Source organism: Rhinolophus sinicus, chromosome 13 (genome assembly GCF_057876585.1).
Source record: "Rhinolophus sinicus isolate RSI-liver-muscle chromosome 13, RSI-T2T, whole genome shotgun sequence".
Taxonomy (NCBI): domain Eukaryota; kingdom Metazoa; phylum Chordata; class Mammalia; order Chiroptera; family Rhinolophidae; genus Rhinolophus; species Rhinolophus sinicus.
In genome coordinates this window covers 50,797,256-50,817,050 of record NC_142513.1, presented here as the reverse complement: position 1 = coordinate 50,817,050, position 19,795 = coordinate 50,797,256, and the positions used below count along the sequence as shown (strand labels likewise).

The 19,795-nt window shown below is 42.9% G+C and overlaps 1 protein-coding gene across 4 annotated transcripts in view; it reads left to right on the top strand.

The window, feature by feature from the left end:
- The window catches only part of LRRK1 (leucine rich repeat kinase 1), a 108,258-nt gene that overhangs the window by 11,844 nt on the left and 76,619 nt on the right, over positions 1-19,795 (top strand). Inside the window, exon 1 of one of the 4 annotated variants that reach the window (XM_019726629.3) lies at positions 18,380-18,554. The exons of the other annotated variants lie outside the window; for them this stretch is intronic. The gene's annotated coding sequence lies outside the window, so the exon portion shown is untranslated. Of the gene's footprint in view, positions 1-18,379; positions 18,555-19,795 lie in introns of those variants that run through there. 4 annotated transcript variants of the gene reach the window in all.

The window sequence follows — 19,795 nt, the reverse complement described above, 5'->3', positions numbered from 1 at the left end:
GGGCTTATGGAGACACACATAAGAGATTCGGCCTTCCTGAAAGCGTGTTCATTGGGCCCTCTGCTGTGATCTCAGCTAGAACTTGTCCACCTTCAGAACTTGGAAGAGCCTGCTCTGTGGTCCGCTGATGGGGTTTGATTCTCATTGCTTAGTGGGTGCCCTGCCTTTTCCTCTCTAGAAGCTCTTAAAATCTTCCCGTGGTTACTTGGTCTTCTGAAATTTCATAACAAAAGACCAGGGGAGGGTTTTTTCTCATTCATGCTGTTTGACACTTGTAGGCCACAAGTGTATCCCTTTCAGGCCTAGGAAAGTCCTCAAGTTAGTAAAGTTTTCCTCCTCTGCTTTTTCTCTTTTTTGTTTTGTTTTGTTTTGTTTTCTTTGTTGTTGTTTTTTTTGAACTCTTATTAGTTAAGATAATGTGTTGCTTTTCTTTCCTTTCACATTTCCCAACTATTCTTCTTCTTAAAGTTTGAGAGATGCCCCTGACTTTACCTCCTGACCTCTGAGCCCATTAAACATTTCATTTTGGCACTCATTTTTAATTTCTAAAAACTCTTTCCAGTTCTTGACTGTTTCTTTTCATAGCCTTTTTCTGTTCCTGTGTTATATATGCATTCAGTGTCTTCTTGAAGTCTGAGGATCCTAACTGCCAAATTTCTTTTATTTTGATGTTGTTCTTACTATCTTCCCAGTTAATCTTAAAATGTATTTCTTACTATCAAATTCATTTATTAAAATCAACATTTTTACAATGCATTCCGGATAAATCAATAATTGTGTGATTCAAAGCGTTATTAGGGAAATTTGCAATCAGCTGATTCTGTAAGGCAAAGCATGTCTCTAAGTTATGTGGGAACCAGCTTCCTACGATGCTACGAGAAGTCGGCAAAACACTGGCAGAAACATATTTTTTTATTGGCACCAATCTTTGAAGTTCTTTTGAATGCTCTGCATTACCTCCATTTCTCCTAAGGCCTGGCTTTTTGTCTGTCCTTATTAATTCAGCATTATCATTTCAATGCTCAAGCATCCATGGTGTACACATTGTTCTAGATTCTGAGGACAGAGCTACTGTGTGGCCTCTGCTCTCATGGGGCTTGTAATGTGAGCCAGACAGTGAAGAACAGGGGAAAATTCAGAGCGATGCTTGATGAAGACACCTTATGGCAAGGTGGTGTGCTCAAGAGGTACCATATGGCTCTTTTATTTTATTTTTTTCTGTTGCACTAATAGGTTTTCTTTTTTTTTTTTTTAATTTATTGGGGTGACACTTGTTAGTAAAATTACATAGATTTCAGGTGTACAATTCTGTACTACATCATCTATAAATCCCATTGTGTGTTCACCACCCAGAGTCAGTTCTCCTTCCATCACCATATATTTGATCCCCCTCCCACTCCCCATCCCCCTTACCCTCTGGTAACCACTAAACTATTGTCTGTGTCTATGAGTTTTTGTTTCTCATTTGTTTGTCTTGTTCTTTTGTCGTTTTTGGTTTATATACCACATATCAGTGAAATCATATGGTTCTCTGCTTTTTCTGTCTGACTTATTTCGCTTAGCATCATACTCTCACGATCCATCCATGTTGTCACAAATGTTCCTATGTCATCTTTTCTTACCGGCGAATAGTATTCCATTGTGTATATATACCACAACTTCTTTATCCATTCATCTATCGAAGGGCATTTTGGTTGTTTCCATGTCTTAGCCCATGTGGCTCTTTTTAATTGTTATGAGGAAACTCCTCTTGGAGGATGTGATACTGACTGTCAGATCTGCTTCATTATCCTCTGATGGAGAAGTGGCTCATAGACTAGGTGACGTCTCCTTGTGGTCCAGCTGGTTTTCATAGTGAAGCCATCTTAGGCCTGAATAGGAATCCTGTTTTTTTTAATAAACTCAAACACAAAAAAATTATTTTAAAAAATTCTTTCATTTAATTTACAAAGTAACATCATCTTCAGATACCACATGTGTGAGGTTATTTACATGGTGCCACACATCGAGTTATGTTTTTTTTAGGATGTGTGCTTACACAGGTATTATAAAAACTCTCTGTTTTAAATTGAGCCTTCTTATTAATATGTTCCTAAAATAGATGTGTACATAAGCTCTCCGAGTCTGTGTAATGACTTGCCAGACAAGTGATTTGTTTGTGTGCAAACCAAGCTTTCTCCACCCAGTGCAATATGTTTGCTTGACTGCTTGTGTCTTTTTATGACATTTTTGCCTTTTAGAAAATTAGTAAATAAAGCAAGTATATTTTTATTTGTATGTATTTTTAATATAATACAGAAGAAAACCGGAATAGAGATCAAAGATTATCAAAAGATTTAAAAAAAAAAAAAAGGAAGAACTCTGGAAATTCTGCATTAGGGACTTTCTATCACAAAGACCTCTCATCTCTTCCCTTGCACAGCGCGCTTCTCGCTGGTCCATTCCTATCTGAGTGTGTCTCTCTGACACACACTTTGTACCTACGAACTGGGGCTGGAGCTCCCACAGCCCCTGCCCAGTGAACTTTCTGGGATATAAATCTAATCCTGTAATCCAGTTCTCCCACCGGCTTTTCGCTTGCAGATGGGGTGGGGTGAGGGTGCTTGGCTCCACCCCTGGAGCTCTGCGGTGACCTCTCCTCTCTGCGGTGACCTCAGTCACCTACTCCTGTCCCTTAGTGCCCCGCCCATGGTTGTCTGTCCTGCCTGGGCTGGCTGCTTACGTGCTGGCCGTGGGCTGAAGGCGGAGACAGCAGGGCCACAAATGCCTCATGTGTCTATCAGAGATGGTACAGGCAGCACAGTGCAGTCTCGCCCCACCTCACCCGTCCAGTCCTTCCTTCCACAGTGATGAAGCCTTGTGGGGCCTGGTGAATACCGTGGAGCACCGTGGGAGTCAGAGCAGGGAGATGAATGGACACTGGACCCAGTGCCCCACCTTCCAGAAGCTCCCTAAGCAGGAGGGACGGCTTGATTCTCCCTCCTGGCCTGGCTGCCTAAAACCAAGTAATGATGTGTGTGTGTGTGTGTGTGTGTGTGTGTGTGTGTTGGGGGTGGGTAACAAAAGGCAGAGTCTCCCAGTGGGCACAGAGACCTCTGCAAGCTGGCCCTACATAGCCAGATATGGCTGTTTCACTGGACTTCTGAGTGCCTTTGGGACCCTTCATCACATTTTTATTTGCCGCATAGCCCCAAGAGCACATCCCAAGGAGCTTCTCGTTGGACCGCTTCCTAATTTCTGCTCTCCATCCTTGCCCAAACGTAGCCATTATTCTGAAGTCGGTGTGAACTCTTTGCAGTGTTTTAAACAACTGTTAAATATGTGTGTGCCCAAAACTACATCGTATTATTTCTGTCCCGCCAGGAGGGTCCCCTGGGCATGGCCACCTGGTACACAAGGGGTCAGCAGAAGTTCCACGTCACCCCCAGGCTGGGTTAAGGAAGAGGCTTCATTGAGGGAGAGGAAATCACGAAGCCTAGGTCTGCCAGATGGGTTGCACGTGGTCGCCAGTCTGTGGTCCTTGCACAGGGAGGCGTCCAGGGCATCTGATGGACAGAAGAAGGTTCCAGTCCTGTGCAGGGCCCAGCAGGAGTGTCCCTCCCAGAAGCCTAGCCTGCCGATGGCATGCCAGGTGTGGATGCTGGCTTTGTAGAGGGGACAAATTGGGGCTGTGGAAACTGAGCTTGGTGTCGTCCCCTCAGCTGACTCAGCGTCCAAGTTTGAAGAGTGGCAACCAGGGTCATGTTTCGGCAATTCCGTGCCTGTCAGATCATTTTCCATATTTAATATGTTTAAATGAACATTTTTGCACTGTGCCAATCTTTCTGTAACTTAATTTTTCAATCAACATTAAGTTTGTACAGTAGAAGAGCTGGGCAGGTGACCCTTGAACAATACGAAGGTTAGAAGTGCCTTCCATGGTGGAAAATCCTCACCTAACTTTTGACTCCCCCAAAACTTGACTATAAATAGTCTACTGTTGATCTTACCAATAACATAAACAGTGAATTAACACATATTTTGTATGTTATATATATTATATACTGCATTCTTACAATAAAAGTAAGCCAGAGGGGCAACATGTTATTAAGAAAATCACAATGAAGACGAAATACAGTATTTATGAAAAAAAACATGTATAAATGAACCCACGCATTTCAACTCGTGTTGTTCAAGAGTCCACTGTATTTTGTGAGAAACTGGATAAAACCTTTTGTCTTTAAAACCATTAGGCCTGGTGTTTTTTACATAGATAGATTTATTTATTTATTTATTTACTATTTATTGTTGATTGCATTTCTTTAAAGGTTATAGGTTTATTTAAACTTTCCATTTCTTCTTGAGTTCATCTTGGCAATACATTTGTCTAGCTAGTCACTCATTTAATCTAGATTTTCAAGTGTATTAGCATAAAGTTTATAGTGACTTCCGGATTTAAAGTATATTTTAGACTATTTTATTCATTTTCCATATAAATCATATACTTGATATAAAATTCAGAAGTACAAAAGGAAATACAATGAAAAGTATTCCCTCCCACCCTGGTCCCCAGTCTTCCAGTACCCTCTCTTCCAAAGAATCAGAGAAAATAATTAGTTCCCTTTCTCGTTATTTCTCTGGACTCTCACAGATTCTTAGGCCTAGATTCAAAATGGCTTTTTTCTTTACATAAATCTTTTAAAGTTTTGACGCAGAAATTTTATTTTCAGTTGTTTCCTGTTTTAAAATATTTTTTTCAATTATAGCTGATATATAATATTACATTATGTTCAGGTGTACAACATAGTGATTAGACATTTCTATAAATTACAAAGTGATCCCCTGATAAATCTAGTACCCACCTTACACCATACATAGTTATTACAATATTATTGACTATATTCCTTATGCTGTACCCTACATCCCCGTGACTACTGTGTAACAACCAATTTGTGCTTCTTAATTTCTTCCCCCTTTTCACCCATATCCCCAACCCTTAATCCTTAAGTCTCTTCATTTCTACCTTTCTCCCTCACTTCTTTTTTCCTCGCGATTTAGTTCATAAAACCTCACTGCTTGCCCTCTGCAGTTTTCCACAGTCTGGATTTTGGTAATTGGCTCTGGTGTGTTAGTTAACATGCCCTTCTCTCCTCTGTGCTTTCTTCTAGAGATCGAGGTTTGATTAGAGTCAGACAGATGTTTTGACAAGAACACGAGATAGCAAATTGTGTACTTCCTGTGACATGATCACAGGCGTCAACTAATGTCTAATTGTCTCCCTTTGATATTGAGATTTTTCTGTCCTTTCAGGTGTTGTCGGCCTGATAATTCAATATAAAGGTCCTCATGGCTTTTCAGCATTTCACATAATGGTTTGATTAGTCAGCATTCGTTGCTTAGATCAGTTATTTCATTCAGGGTTTCAGAGTGATGATAGAATCTAAGTCTGTCATTCCTTCTTCACCCAACTGAAGTCTATCTCTAAAGGACTTTCTCTCATCAACTCTGTGGTACTTTGAGTTTCCGTTCGATGGGAAAGTGAGGATAAACGAAGCTTCCCTTAACTTATGTGTTCCTTTTTCTGAAAATGAATCGATCCCCTAGCATCTTTTAAAGGCAACTAATGAGGATTGTTTTCTTTGTATCATTAACTCATGGATTTTAACGTACTTGATTTTTGATGCTAAAATGATTCATCTTTGGCCAGCAGAAGCCTCTTTGGGTTGGTTCCTTTAATTTTTCACATGACCCCAGGAGACTTTGATAACTTCCTTGCTTTCTGATGTGACAAGATATTCCAGGCCTTGTGGTCCTGTCCAAGACTTGCCATCTGCCATTTCTCCAAAGAGGCCCATTGTCATTGGAGATTTTAGGATTAATTCTCTACTGCATAGTTTTGTCTCCTTTCTCATTCCAGACCTTATCGATCAATCTTTTAATAAGATTATTTCATGAATCCTTTGAAAGAACCAGCTTTGGGTTTTGTTGTTGCTCTTTTTTATTTCTTTGCTTCTATTTAAATAATTTCTGCTTGTCCTTTGTTTTCTTCTCTTTTCTAAATTTACTCCCCCTTTTGCAACTTCTCAAGTCATATTCTCTCACTACTGAGGATTCATCTTTGTTCACCTTGAGAATTTTTCTTATTTATTTGCGTACATAGCTCTGGAATTTTTATTAACACACATTTGGAAAGCTCCAAGCATCGTCTTCCATGCCTCTTAATTTTTTATCTGTACTTTCAACCTCTCTGCGTCTTGGTGCTACTCCCTCTGCTTGCTCTTCCAGGTTGTTGATTTGTCCTCCAGCCCCGTCCATTCTGCTCCGCCATCCATCTACTGCGTTTTACAGTTCGAGTCTTCTAGTTTTAATGTCTGAGCTTAAATTTTAGTCGATACTTCTTTACGGATGCCATGTCCTCCTGTATCTCTCCAAGACGTTCATATTTATTCTGAGGTCTTGTTCTTGCTTTACTAACACTGGTTCTGGGTGGAGATGGGCCCCTGAGATGCTGGAAAGCCAGAGCCTGAGATTTTGCTTAGGAAGCTCAGGCACTGACTCTCTTCCTTCTGGATAAGGGTGATGGTTGCTGAAATCAAGTTTAATCATGAACCAGGAGAGCCCAAAGTTTGCCCACTCTCCCTTATTTCAATGACTGGGTTATTCATGCAGGTTTCTTCCCTGAGCAGTAAAGTAAGGGTCCAGCAAAAGTGCAAGCCCTCTGATCTGATAAGACCCTGCGTGCTCATCCATAGTCACTGTCAGCTGCTCACTTCCCCTTGGGGCCTCTGAGGCCCAAGGGGGCTGCGGTGAGGTATGCTACGTTTTCTCCTGCCCTGGATGGTCATTGCGGTTCCAGTGGTTCTGGGTCCTTAGCTACATAAGCAGGACACTTGATTTAGTTTTATTTCTGGTGGGGGGGTGAGATGTGGGTCTTTTCCTGCTGATCCATCGTCTGCCCTGATTGCTGGCTCAGTTGGTAAAGTTGGGTGCTTCTCCTTTACGGTGTTCATCTTCCTCAAAAGTTTCTGGGTATGTGGTTGGGAGTTGATCTTTGTGTTGGGATTCCCCATAGCTGCCTGGAAACGCAGCACTGGTCATCGCAGCCCGCAGAGAGGGGGCAGGGAGACTGCAGTATGCCTGGGAGCATACCAGGAGTGTGTCTCCTGGGTGGGGGATGCCACGTGCCTCCTACCACCTGAGGCTCCTCACGTCCTCTCTGGCATATACGGGGTGAGAATCCTCGGCCCCTCCATGAGTCTCCTGCTGGTGGCCTAGGGATCGTCCTGCTTCCCGTATACACCCCAGGCAGCCTCAGAGCACCCCCCAAGCCTTCTCCACCGTGTGCACCGTGGTTTCTGGCCATCTTGGGTCACCTTGTTTTCCTGTGGTAATATAGCTGGTTCGTAAGTTTTTAAAAATACGTTTTATGATTTCAAAGTATTTGGGGCCGGTGGTGGTGGCTACAACCAGGGGTCTGTCTGCTGCCTTCCTCTCATGGTCTAGCATCTCTGAGGTGTGCTGGGAAAACTGAGTGACAGTTCTGGCTTTGCAGTTGGAAGGAGCAGGTTTTAGTCCTTATCTGTAACACAGGCGTGGAAATTCTGTTTGCAGAATGAGTAGCTCCAGGACAGGGGTTCCAGGTAGGTAGCCCCTCGGTAAATGTCCATTTCTGTCTCTTTCCCTGTTGGGCAAGTTGCACAGCGGCACCAGGAACCCCTTGCTGTTAGTGAACATGATAATAATAGTACAATGAATAAAAAAAAAAAAGAGGGTCCCTTTGATTTTATTTGGCTCTAAACCACTGAAATCACAGAATTTAAAACATGGCTGATGCTCATTTTCTTTTTTTTCATATTTTTTATTTTTTATTTTTTTATTATTTTTTTTCTTATTTGGGAAAGGGGAACAGGACTTTATTGGGGAACAGTGTGTAATTCCAGGCCTTTTTTTTTTTCCAAGTCAAGTGATGCTCATTTTCAAATGTGTGTGTAGCTGAAATGTGATGACCCCAAATCTAATCATTAAATTGCTTAATTAAGACGAGTTAATGAAAGTTTTAATCAAATATGTTTTCATTTAAGTGAAAATCTTTCCTTGCCGTGTCTTCAGAATGCACTTGGGAGGGGGGCAAATGAGCAAAATCTGTATGTCTCATGGAAAAAAACAAAGCAAACTCCTCGTAAAGCTTGAAGTTGTGATATTCATGGGTCTCTTTTAAATGCTCAGCCACTAGCCATCCACAGGGAGGACGAGTCAGAGAGAAATCGTGGCAACAGGCCATGGTAGCCCAGCCCAGGCGTTCTTAGGATGTTTGTGGTTCCGGAGGAATGGGAGAGCACCGTCTGTTTAACCATCAGAAGATCACTCATAAAAATGAAGAGCCAGATTATTGTCTGGCCAGGGTTTGTACTAAACTTGAAGAAGTTTGTACTACGTGAGCGGGCATTTCCATACAGGGAAAATAGCTGTGACTGGGGCATCCGCGGAGCAGCACGGGTCCAGCTCAGACACACACTTAAAAGCCCTCACGCCCACGCGTGCGGCTCCCAGGAATGTTAACTCCGGCTCAGACTGAAGATCTGAGTTTTTTGTCTTCGGTCAAGGGCAGGGGAGGAGTTCGTGTCTGTTAAGCATTACTTTTGACACAGATGTGTCTGTAACATTTGCTTTTAACCTTTTGGTGGCCATGTGGTAATTACCCGTTGGGTTCCCCTCCGATCCACGCATGAAGTACATTGGCTTACAACCCTGCAAGCCACAGAGGACCCCCGATCCTGCTCTTTCTTGCTTCTTTTGTGTGCTGCTTCCGGGTTTGGAGGGCAGATGGCAGCCCCAGTACTGAGGCAAATCAGCTGGAGTCAATTTTTGTTGTTTGAACTTGAGGGTGTGTGTCGCGGCCTGAAGACACGCAGAGGATAAAGGAAGAGTGAATGACCTCATTTTTTTTTTTTTTCCTGGCCAAGATGTTAAAACTTAGTTGTTTGACTGTGGTCACATGGTGCAAAAGTCCCAATCTACACTTCTCAGATGCTTAACATCCTTCCAGAATTTCCTATTTTTCCCTCTTTTACACAAAATGTGGCTGATCACACACACTGGTCTGTACATTGCCAGTTTCTTTCACACATTTGCGCATAAAGGCTATCGTCCTCCTAACCACCCTCACCATCATCGTCATCACTCTGTTGACAACTGCTAGTATTCCATTGTATAGCTGTACCTCAAGTTGTTATTAAGCAGTCTCCCCCTAATAGGCATATGGGCTGTTCCTAATATTTCGTTATAACAAATAATATGATGTCTTTTCACATGTATACAAGCGTATCTATATAATAAATGCCCGAAGTGATGGCTCAAAGGTCATGCTTCCAAAAACCTGCCAGATGTGGCCCGTTTCCCTCCCTGGAGTTTTTCCTGTTCACCCCATCTCCCACAATGCCTGTGCTTGCCTGATTCTCCAGAGGCTTGCCAACAGTGTTTGTTATCAAAATTCAGGGTTTTCCTAATCTGATAGGTAACAAATGGTGTTTCAGTAGTTTTATCAGCATTTCTCTTGTGGTAAGTAACGTTCAGCATGTTTTAGCACATGTCAGAGCTGGCTGTAATTTTTTATTTTTTTTGGACCCTCTCTTCATACCGTTTGCTTATCAATCTCTGAGAGCTCTTTGGTTGTTTCCTTACCAATTTCTAGAAGTTCTTCATGTTGACATTATATCCAGCAGGTGTTAACATATAATTAGATGCCTTATCAAGACCCATTAAGAACCTAGGAAACTGAAATGAAAACTTTGAATGCTTAAGGAGCGATACGTAGAAATGTTTTGTTTTCTTTCTCACTTAATTATTAAATTAATATAAATTAAGTGTAAAGCATCTAGGGGAAATAATGAGATACAGGGCCCATTTGAAGAAAACTTTCAACCTTGGGCAGAAAAAATATTTGAGTAAATAAAATGACATATCTTTCTCTTGTATGGAAAGACTTACGTTGCAAATACGTTAATTCTTCACAAGTTGATTCTATAATTCAATGCAGTAGTAATTAAAATACAAACAGGACTTCTTTTTGGAACATGAAAAAAGTATGATAAATACTTATAGTGCCTATAAACACATGAGAATAGCCAAGAAAATTCAAATGGGAGGAAGGCAGGTTGAGAGGAGTGGGGGAGGTTAGTTCCATCATATGTTAGAATTTATTACGACGCTGCAGCAACAAAAGGCGTTGGAGACTAGAGACAGGACAGAGAGAACAGTGGGACAGAGTGAAAATAGGGCACAATGCACATCAATTTTGCTTTACTCTTTCGAATTCCAAATGAGTGCAGAGAAAAAAGTTTATTTGGTAATAAGCTTGAAATAGCATATTACGTTCTCACTTGCAGACTCAAATCAATTTCAGATGAACCAAAGATTTAAACATAAAAATTAATGCCATGAACAGTCTAGGGAAATGATAAATGAAAATAATTTTGGAGCAAGGAAGGAATGTATTTCCTCAGCATGCTACAAACCTCGACATCATAAAAGAGAAGATTAATAAAAGTGACTGCATAACAATTAGAACTATTCTGTAGCAGAGCTTCTCTCAAGTGACAAACACTGGCACATTCACTGCAGTGCCGAAGGGACTTACAAAGAACTGGAAATGCCCTAAGTGACCTGCAGGGAGGACACAGAAGTGTTGGGTCGCCGCCATGTGCCAATAGAGAAGAGCATTTACATGGGAAAAGCAAGCTGTCCAACGCTATCATCGTATGATCCATTGGTGAGAAAATAGGAGGTGGAGACACAACTCCTGATGTGAGGTCCAGGCAGACCTGAGCCACTGCACGGCCTCCATTAGCACCATGGAAGGAAACTCCAGCCTGGAATCTTAAAACCAAATCAAAAAGCAGCTGAAATCTTTACTAAAGTTTCCTGACAAGCCATCCATGGGGAATTCCATTTGAAACACACGGCCAAGCCTTTGAACTCCTTTGCCCAGACCTTCCCCAGAAGTTGGCAAAATCCATCTCTGACTTCAGTCTCTGATCTCATACTCTCTAGAGACCCCCAGGTGTGTCCCCCAAAGCCAGCCTGTCTTCCTGTGTGCATGTGTCTGTCTGTCTATCTGTCTGCCCCCGCCTCTGCTCTTCTCAGTGCCGGCACCTCAGCACCCTGCCCTGCCCTCCCTGAACCAGGAAGGTGCCCTTGGACTCTGCCTGGGAGGATGGAGAGGTGGAGGTGGGACACCTCCTTGCCGATTATGTCCCTGCCATCAGTACCTACAGGTGCATGGAGGTGATGGAAGGGCATCAGGATAATCCTTGACAGAGTGACCTGTGGGCACAGTGGCAGGCAGGAGGGGAGCAGGCCTCTCCCTCTTCCATATACACGTGTCACATGATGGACAGAGCCAATCTCGGTGACTCCAAGCTCAGTGCGGCAGTTTCTCCACTGCGCTGCCCAGGGCTGCCACTTGGGGGGCATATTCCAGCTTTTTATTTGCTCCCTGCAGAGCCTCTTGTCTTCCCAGCTCTAGGATGGGGTGAGCAGACCCAGCACACAGGGCCCTGGGGACCGGGATGTTGTGTGCCCCCCCCCCCAGGGGCAGGGAATGGAGCTGCCCTGAGAATCACAGAACAATGGGAGATGACTCCGGAATATAGAGAACTCTTTCCTTCTTACCACTGTAGAGGACTCTTGCGTGGATGCCCCATAGTTGATTTAGCCAGGTCTCTGTAGATGGGCATCTGGATTGCTTCCCCTGCAATAAAGCTACAATGAATTGTCCTGTGTAGACATCATTGTGCATTTTTGCTATTGCATCTTTGGTATGAATTTTTCACAGCCCTAGTGTTGGCTAAGAGGGAAAATGCAGGTGTAATTTTGCCAGATATTGGTGAACTCCACTCCATAGGCGTTACACCACTTTGCATTCACTCCAGCAATGTAAGAGTGTGCCCGCTTCATCATATTAACCCTGTGTGGTATACGTTGCAACGTTTTTTCTAATTTGTCATTTATCTTTTTACCTTATTTGTGTGTTTTAGGACACATAGTTTTGTGGCTTTTTTCTTTGTGTTTAAATTTTGTTTGGCCATAAAATGAGCCTCGATAAATTTAAAAGGATTGAAATTATACCAAATATGTTCTCTGACTACCATGGAATGAAATATGACATCAACGGCAGAAGAAAATTTGGGAAATTCACGAATGTATGGAAATGAAAGAACATGCTCCTAAATAACCAGTGGGTTAAAAAAGAAATAACAAAGAAAAATCGGAGCATGCATGAATAAAAACAAAAACACAACATATTATAACTTAGGGATGCAGCTAAAGCAGTGCTTAGGAGGAAATTTACAGTTATAACTACCTATATTAAAAAAGATCTCAAATGAATAACCTGACCTTCCACCTTAAGAAACTAACACAAAGAACAGACTAAATGCAAAGCAAACAGAAGGAAGAACAAAGATTAGAGCAGAAATAACTGGAATAGAGACTACAAAAACAATAGACAAAATCAGTGAAACCAAAAGTTGGGTCTTTGAAAAAAACCAACAATATAACAAACTGTCGCTTAGAACAGGGGTGTCCAAACTGTGGCCCACGGGCCAACTGCGGCCTGCAATCCATTTTTAATTGACCCGCAGCAAATTCCAAAAATGTATTTAGTTTACTTAAATAAACCAGTTGAGGCAATATGTACTTCACCTCGAGTGAGTGGCCTGGCTGTTTGTGTATTTTACCGCATATGGCCCTTGGTGAAAAATGTTGAAAAAAGTTTGGACACCCCTGGCTTAGAATGACCAAGAAAACTAAGAGACAAAGCTCAAATTACTAAGATCAGGATTGAAAGGGGGACATCACTACCAACTATACAGAAATAAAAAGAATTATAAAAGAATGCTATGAACAATGAATTGTAGACCAGATGAGGTGGGTTAAGATGGATGAAGACAATCTTTTAAAGTCTATTACCCAAAATGAATTCTAAGGCCACTCAGTTGAACGTTGGCTGACCTCACGCAGCAGCATTTTTAGGTAAGGGCACTGTCAGAGGAAACAGGTGGGCTCTGCGTTTTGGCCAGTACCATTTATGCCAAATGTTTATTGAGTTGCTGGAAAGCATGCAGAGGCCTGACTGTGTCCCCTGACATGTGCCGTCCTGTCTGGAGTTGATGTCCAGGCATTTGGAGTGTATCTGCGCCTGGCAAGCCCAGTGAGGGTGCTCGAAGTATGCCCTTTGTCTTCCAGTATTTGGCCTTGTAAAAAAAAAAAAAAAAACAATAATATAAACAAAATAGAGTCGGAGCTGCCATCCCAGAGGAACTGCCTTGCATGTCTTATACCTCAAACCTTTGGAATATTAAAATGGCAAAATACACCTAAAGCAAGACTGTGTCTCAAACAACTGTTTGCAAAGATAATAAGAAAGCGGATATTATGACTACCGGACTGATGGCTACCAGGCTGAAAATTAAAAGCATTGGTTAGAATTAGCATCACTGTGTTAGCTTATCTGCACCGGTAGAAATGCCTTCCTTCTATGATATAATTGATGGTATCATTGTTCCCCTCCCCTGCCTTCGCTTCCTAATGGGAACACTGTATTTGGCTTTCTTCCCGAATCAGTGCTTCCCGATTAGCTATTCTTTTTGGATCTCAAATAAATGCTCATTGCCTCTGACTTTGGCCTTTTAATTTTAGGTTAACAGCCTCCACTCACAACGGACGCCAAGCTCAGTAAATAAGATTCAGAAAACCACCAACGTGTCCGTTGGAATTAACATGATTTATCATCTCAGATGCTTGAGGAGTAGGATGTGAGCCCCAGACTTCACAGTTCTGAGACACTGGCCAAATTTCTAACTTCATTTCGGATAGCAATAATAACAGCTAGTTTTTATTGAAAGCCCCCTGAGGGTCAGGGAGTGTTGTGAGCACTTCCCATACTTTAATTCATCTGAATTGTACAACCTCTAATGTGGCTGCTGACGTCATTTCCAGGAAACACAAGGGAGCAGTATAAACATGCATGCCCAACTGGGTGCTAAAGGAGGGTGGCATGGCTGTCACATTCCTCCCCTTCTCTCCATGGCTCTCTGTACACTGGGGCCTCCTTCCTCAGTCCTCAGATGCTTTTATGAACTGGAAAGCCCCAAAGTATTATCTTGACCTGACATAAACCTGACCACTGTTTGCTGACGCGGCCAGACTCTAGAGCAGGTGGGGTGCTGGCCGGGCCGCGGGGCCACCATGGAGCTGTTCGTGGAAAGGAAGGTCCAGAAGGGCCAGCAGGTGGCCTTCTCCTTTTTTACCAGGAGAATTGTGTGGCCCTGTGGACCTTCTGAATGAGACCACTGATGGGCAGGATCATAGGTGAACCTGTTATGCACACGTGGAGCGCCCTGGAGGTTTAATACATTGACTGCAGGCAGATTTTCATGAGCACCTGCTGTGTGCATGGTACAATGGTAGGCACACTTGATGTGAGTAGAAAGAACTTACCAGGGAGAGAGTGGGGCAGAAAGAGGCCGACAGACACTTCATGAGGGGGACGGTCTCGGTCAGGCCAGGTGCTGGCAAAGGGGGGAGAAGGGAGCCCATGGGAAGCCCCCAGTTCTCCCTGAGGAGCACAATGAGTGCTGGGCCTGGAAGGAAGAGGGATGTGTTGATGAGCAGGGGAGTGGCAGGGGCTCCTTCCAAATGGGGAGACAGGAGTGAAGGTGGAGGCGGGGAGCCCTGGGGTTTGGGAGGAAGTGAGTGCAGTGTAGCCACCTCATGGCTGCCTGCAATGGAGGTGAAGGGGCAGACCCCTTGGAAATAACTCCCATTTGTGTGCTAGTCCCTTACTTCCTTTCTTTGTTCTTTTTTTTTTTTTTTGTCATGCATTTTGCAACTTTTGTTAATAAGAAGATGGCAAGATACAAACATCTTAAATACTTGCCAAGACCATGCAGCTGTAGAGCTAGAACTTGAACCCAAGTCTTAGCCTTTGGGTACGGTTCTATTTCTGTCACCACGTGTTAGAGCGCAGTTCATGGCTCTCCTGTAAAAGACACTACTGGAAAATCTGGGTGCCTCACCCTAAATCGCCCTCTGGATTGAGAGCGTTCCTTCCTTCTCTTGTGCCCAACATTGCCAAGACCGAGCTGGCTTCAGTTACAAATTTTGCTTTGTCAACTTGGAAAGTATATCTTAAAACACAATTTCTCCATCATAGTAACAGAGGAATAACTGGAAAATGCAGAAAGAGGAAAAGATCACCTCAAAGTCTACAACATAAGAAGCCAATACTCTCTATCATTGGGCGGGGCGGCCTTTCCTTCGTGTCACTTTTCTCTTGTTGTCCCTCCATGCACTCAATGTGATAGACATTTTAACGCATTTGATAAGCTTCATAACCACCATTCTTCTCTCTGCGGAGCAATGCTGCAATCAGCATCTTTTGCTTTTTCATAATGCTTTTTAAATATGTAGAATGATTCCCTTGGAGTAAGCGCGCCAGTCTCAGGATAACTGTGACCAAGGGTGGCCTAACCCTCAGTATTTATAACCCCAGTCATCAACCCCGGGATCAGAGCTGACTGATTTTTCCGTATCTTCAGATTGTACCATTTTATATTATTTGAAGGAGTGTTAAATAAAGGAACTGTCTTGCTTCTGTGGTTTTTATTTCCTCAGAGGGATGGTTCTTCCTTCTTTACCAGGTCCGTGTTTATCTGCTGACCATCCCAAGTTTTTCAAGCATGGTTTCTGCTGTAAGTGTTTACAGTTAAAATCTGGGAAGAATGGCACATTATATTCCAGCTCTTCCTCCTTGACTCATCAAGCTGTGTCCCCAGGGGCTAGCTCAGCACATAGTAGGTATTAAATATTTGTAGACTGGGTGAGCGATAAATCACTGAATTTTTGGAAGAGGAACTAAGTCTAAGAAAGAATTCGTCTTTGTGTTTCTGTATTTCTGTTTCTCTTTTGCTGCTGCAGGCAACTTGTGGAGAAATTTTCTATCTAATGAGATAGGATCATCTCACCTGTTAATTCCCATGTGTTTGCCAAGCGTGTGACAGTCCGAATAAGGGTCCCATGTTAGGTTGGGAGGGCACAGCACGGGAAGTGGAGGATTGGGCATTGATGGCAGGTGCTGGGAACCAAGTCCCAGTTCTGGTCACAGCTGGGTGGGGACAGCTTCTCGAACCACCCAGAACTCTGGTCATATCTTACGTGAGAGTTGGGAAGAGGTGGCTTTCTTATAGCATCTGGCAGTAATTACTGATGTACTAAGCAGTATCATAGACCATTTTGTTTTATCTTTCGAAGTCTGAGACACCTTTGCCCATGGCTGTCCCGGAAGGTTTTCTTGCTCTCTGTCTTTTGTTGTCCCAGAGCAACTTGGTCTGCTGGCAAGTAAAGAGTCCCTTTAATTTAGAAGACCCCATCAAAGAACTCGTTCATTAAATCAGATTGAAAGTAGTTCATTTTGTGCTGGGTACACTTCCTCTTTTAGTTTTATTTTTCTTCATCTCAAAATGAATACAAGCTTGTGGGGCGGGGTGGGGAATGGTACTGGAAAACACAGAAAAACTCAAATAGAAAAATAATCTCTAGTCATTTCACCTGCTGGGGGCAACTGCTGCTCTCATGTATGCCTGTTCTTCAGGTCTTTCTACACAGAAAGACAGACAGACTACATTTTTATAAACAAAAGTAATAAACTGGACTCATGAGAAACCTCTTTTTTCTTCCCCAAAGCATTTTAATCACATGTAGATCTACCAAGCTGGAATAAATTCTTTCACTTTGCATATTTTCAAATGATGTCAGCCAGTGTTGTGTGTTACGTAGTTTTTCCATGATGGTTCTCAATCTGTGCCGTATAGCCCACTCTTTTAGCTTAAGACCAGCTAAGTATGTTTCACACTTCTCCTTAGTCTTCATTATTGTCGGTTTTAAAGGCTGTACAGTAGTTCCTCACACTGAAGTCCCTCAAAGTTCCTGTCATCAGCTTGGGTTGCTATCTCACGAATTGCCACAGACTGGGCGGCTTCAACAGCAAGCATTTACTTCTCACAGGCATTTACTTCTGGAGGCTGGGAAGTTCAAGATCAAGGTGCTGGCAGATTCTCTTCTTGGTGAGGGCTCAATTCCTGATTTGCAGATGGCCGCCTCCTCCTTGTAGCCTCACACGGCAGCGAGAGAGACATTCTCTCGTGTCTCTTCTGTAAGGACAGTAAGCCCTCCGTGGGGGTTCCCCCCTCATGACCCAATCACTTCCTAAAATCCCCACCTCCTCATGCATTCTCAGTGGGAGTCAGGATGAAAATGTATGAATTTCAGGGTACACAAACATGCAGTCCATAACAGGTATCACATCGGAAACCAGACTAGTGGAAATTCTATGGGCTCTGAGACCAGAAAGACCCGCTTCCATTCTTGCCCCTGCTTCTGCCAGCTCTGTCATCATGAACAGTGTCTTTATCTTGGCCTCTCGTCTGTAAAAGCGCAGCCATGACACCTATGCGTAGCATCGCTGGGAGCTTCAAATTGAATTAAATGACACAAGTCGAGCACCAGAGCTGACCCCTAGGCATTTCCTTTACTGTAAGCCACTCCGTAACTCCCTGACATTGGCCAGTTACCTGGTGGGTGGGTTCTTCCGTCCACTGTCAGTAGGTCAGTCTGCAGGGCAGTGCCCTAGCTCAGGAATGTTTGTGCCATGTTGTGTCTGCAGGTGAATTTCTAGGAGAAAAAGCCCTGAGTGAACCGGTGAAACCTCTCCCTGGGTCGTATTCTCTAGTATTGTTCTTGCTTTGTGAAACATCACACCATTTGCAAGGCCTCCCACAATGACAGACGTACCCACTTCTCCACAGTCCGGTCAGCCATGGATGTTAGAATTCACTAAACCTTTCACTATGTCGGGTGGACATCACGTGGTGCCTTATGATTAACTGTTTTTTGTTGTGTGTTTTTTAATTTCTAAAGAAAACAGCACTTTCCTGAGGGATGTGTTTGTAGATAAAATGGCCCATCCCCTTTTTGTTAACCAAAAATCCATCTCCAGTGATTAAGAAGTCCACAGAGAAGGTGCCCATCTGAGCTGGGAGGTTTTGCTGGGCTGAGAAGCATCCAGCTTCCGTTGCTCGAGCGTTGTTCTGTGAGCCGTGAGCCAGGTTTGTGGTGAAGGCCGCGGCTGTCTGTGCTTTCTCTTCTGATGCTGGCCGGTCCAAGCGGCCCAGCGTGTCGGGGCAGAGCACCAGCCATCTGGAGCTGATGAGGAATTACCGAGGGTCATCCTGGGGTTCATGTCGCCCTTTACACCCCCAACTTCTGCATCTTCCCTGAAGAAATAAAGGGTTGGATTTCACCGTAATTCGACCCACTGATGAAAATTGCTGCTGAGGCTAAAACTCTAGAGTGATAGCTGGCAGAGAACGAAGCATCCTTTCAGCTGAAGGCCAGTAAACCCAGAGCTACAGAGGACGAGACCCTCCAGGGAGGGACAGCCCCCTTTCCCGGTGCTTTGGCCACATGGGGACTTGGTGGAGGATGGCACGGGAAGGTCGTTAAACAATTATGACCAGGTCAGTAGCACCCTAAAGTGTCCTTTTGTTTCTCCTGCAGTGGACTTGGGTTGATAGGCAGATTTTCACTTTTTGCTACTCTGTTGAACGTCATAAAAATATTCATGGATGTGCAAGGAAAATTTTAGTGTCTTTTCTAGGATGTTCAGACGATGGCACAGTTCCTGAATCAACAGACAGCACTCTCCTTCCACTGTTTTCTCTGGCGGGGATGAGAGAATTAAATACATAATATTTATATAGTATAGCTATAGAAGAAGCCAACATTTACAACTTATAGAATTAAAGTGACTTTCATATTACCTCTCCATTGTCCTATATTTGTAAGGGGGAAAAAAAAACAGTAAAGAGAATCTTATTCTGATTATTGGATCAAGAGATATCATTTAACAAATATTGTTCTGGAAGAAAAGATAAGAACGTCTTCTTAGGCTATACTGGCAGAATAGACTCAGAATCAACAGACAAAGGAAGACTCTCTTTAAGGTGGTGAAGACTACAGTGAGCTGTTGGTGTAAGTGGTGTGTCTTTTACAGACAGACATCACTCTACAATTCTGTTTTATTATTTCCCCCAGATAAAAGAGAAATATAATTTTCAACAGTTCTCCTGTCATCAAGTAATTTGTTTTTCTAACACCTGAATTGCAGAAGTGACATTTAGAGGTTGAGTTCTTGGCAACTAAAAACATTTCTCCTAGAAATGGCTGGATACGTGAAATGTACTGTGTTACTGAAAATATTTCTTTATAAATAGAATTGAAAGTGACATCAAAGACTGCATGATATTCTGGTTCCACAGGTTTTTTGATATTTTGTTCAACCAAATACTTCTTCATATAATGAACTTTAATAGAGCATCCATATCTAGCACATTTAAATACCAGGCTCTGTAGATATTAGCATTTATCCCGACCAGGAATGTGTTCACGTATCATCTCCCAGCGTATTGTAAACATGTCTTGTGTTGTTAAATAACTCTTCATGTACTGGATCAGCCACCACATTTATAGTGTCCTCTCACTAGTTCCTACTTCTAACTGACTGTCTCCTAAAATCAAACAAGCAATACCAACCAAACAAAAAAAAACACAACACTGTACTATTGCATTCCCTCTCCTCCTTTAGTTACATACTTCATTAAACATATTAACTATGCATTAAAAGCAAGTGAGATGCCTGTTTGTAGTTTATGCATACATATATACACATAAGTATACAGCGAATTTTCATTGCTATGCA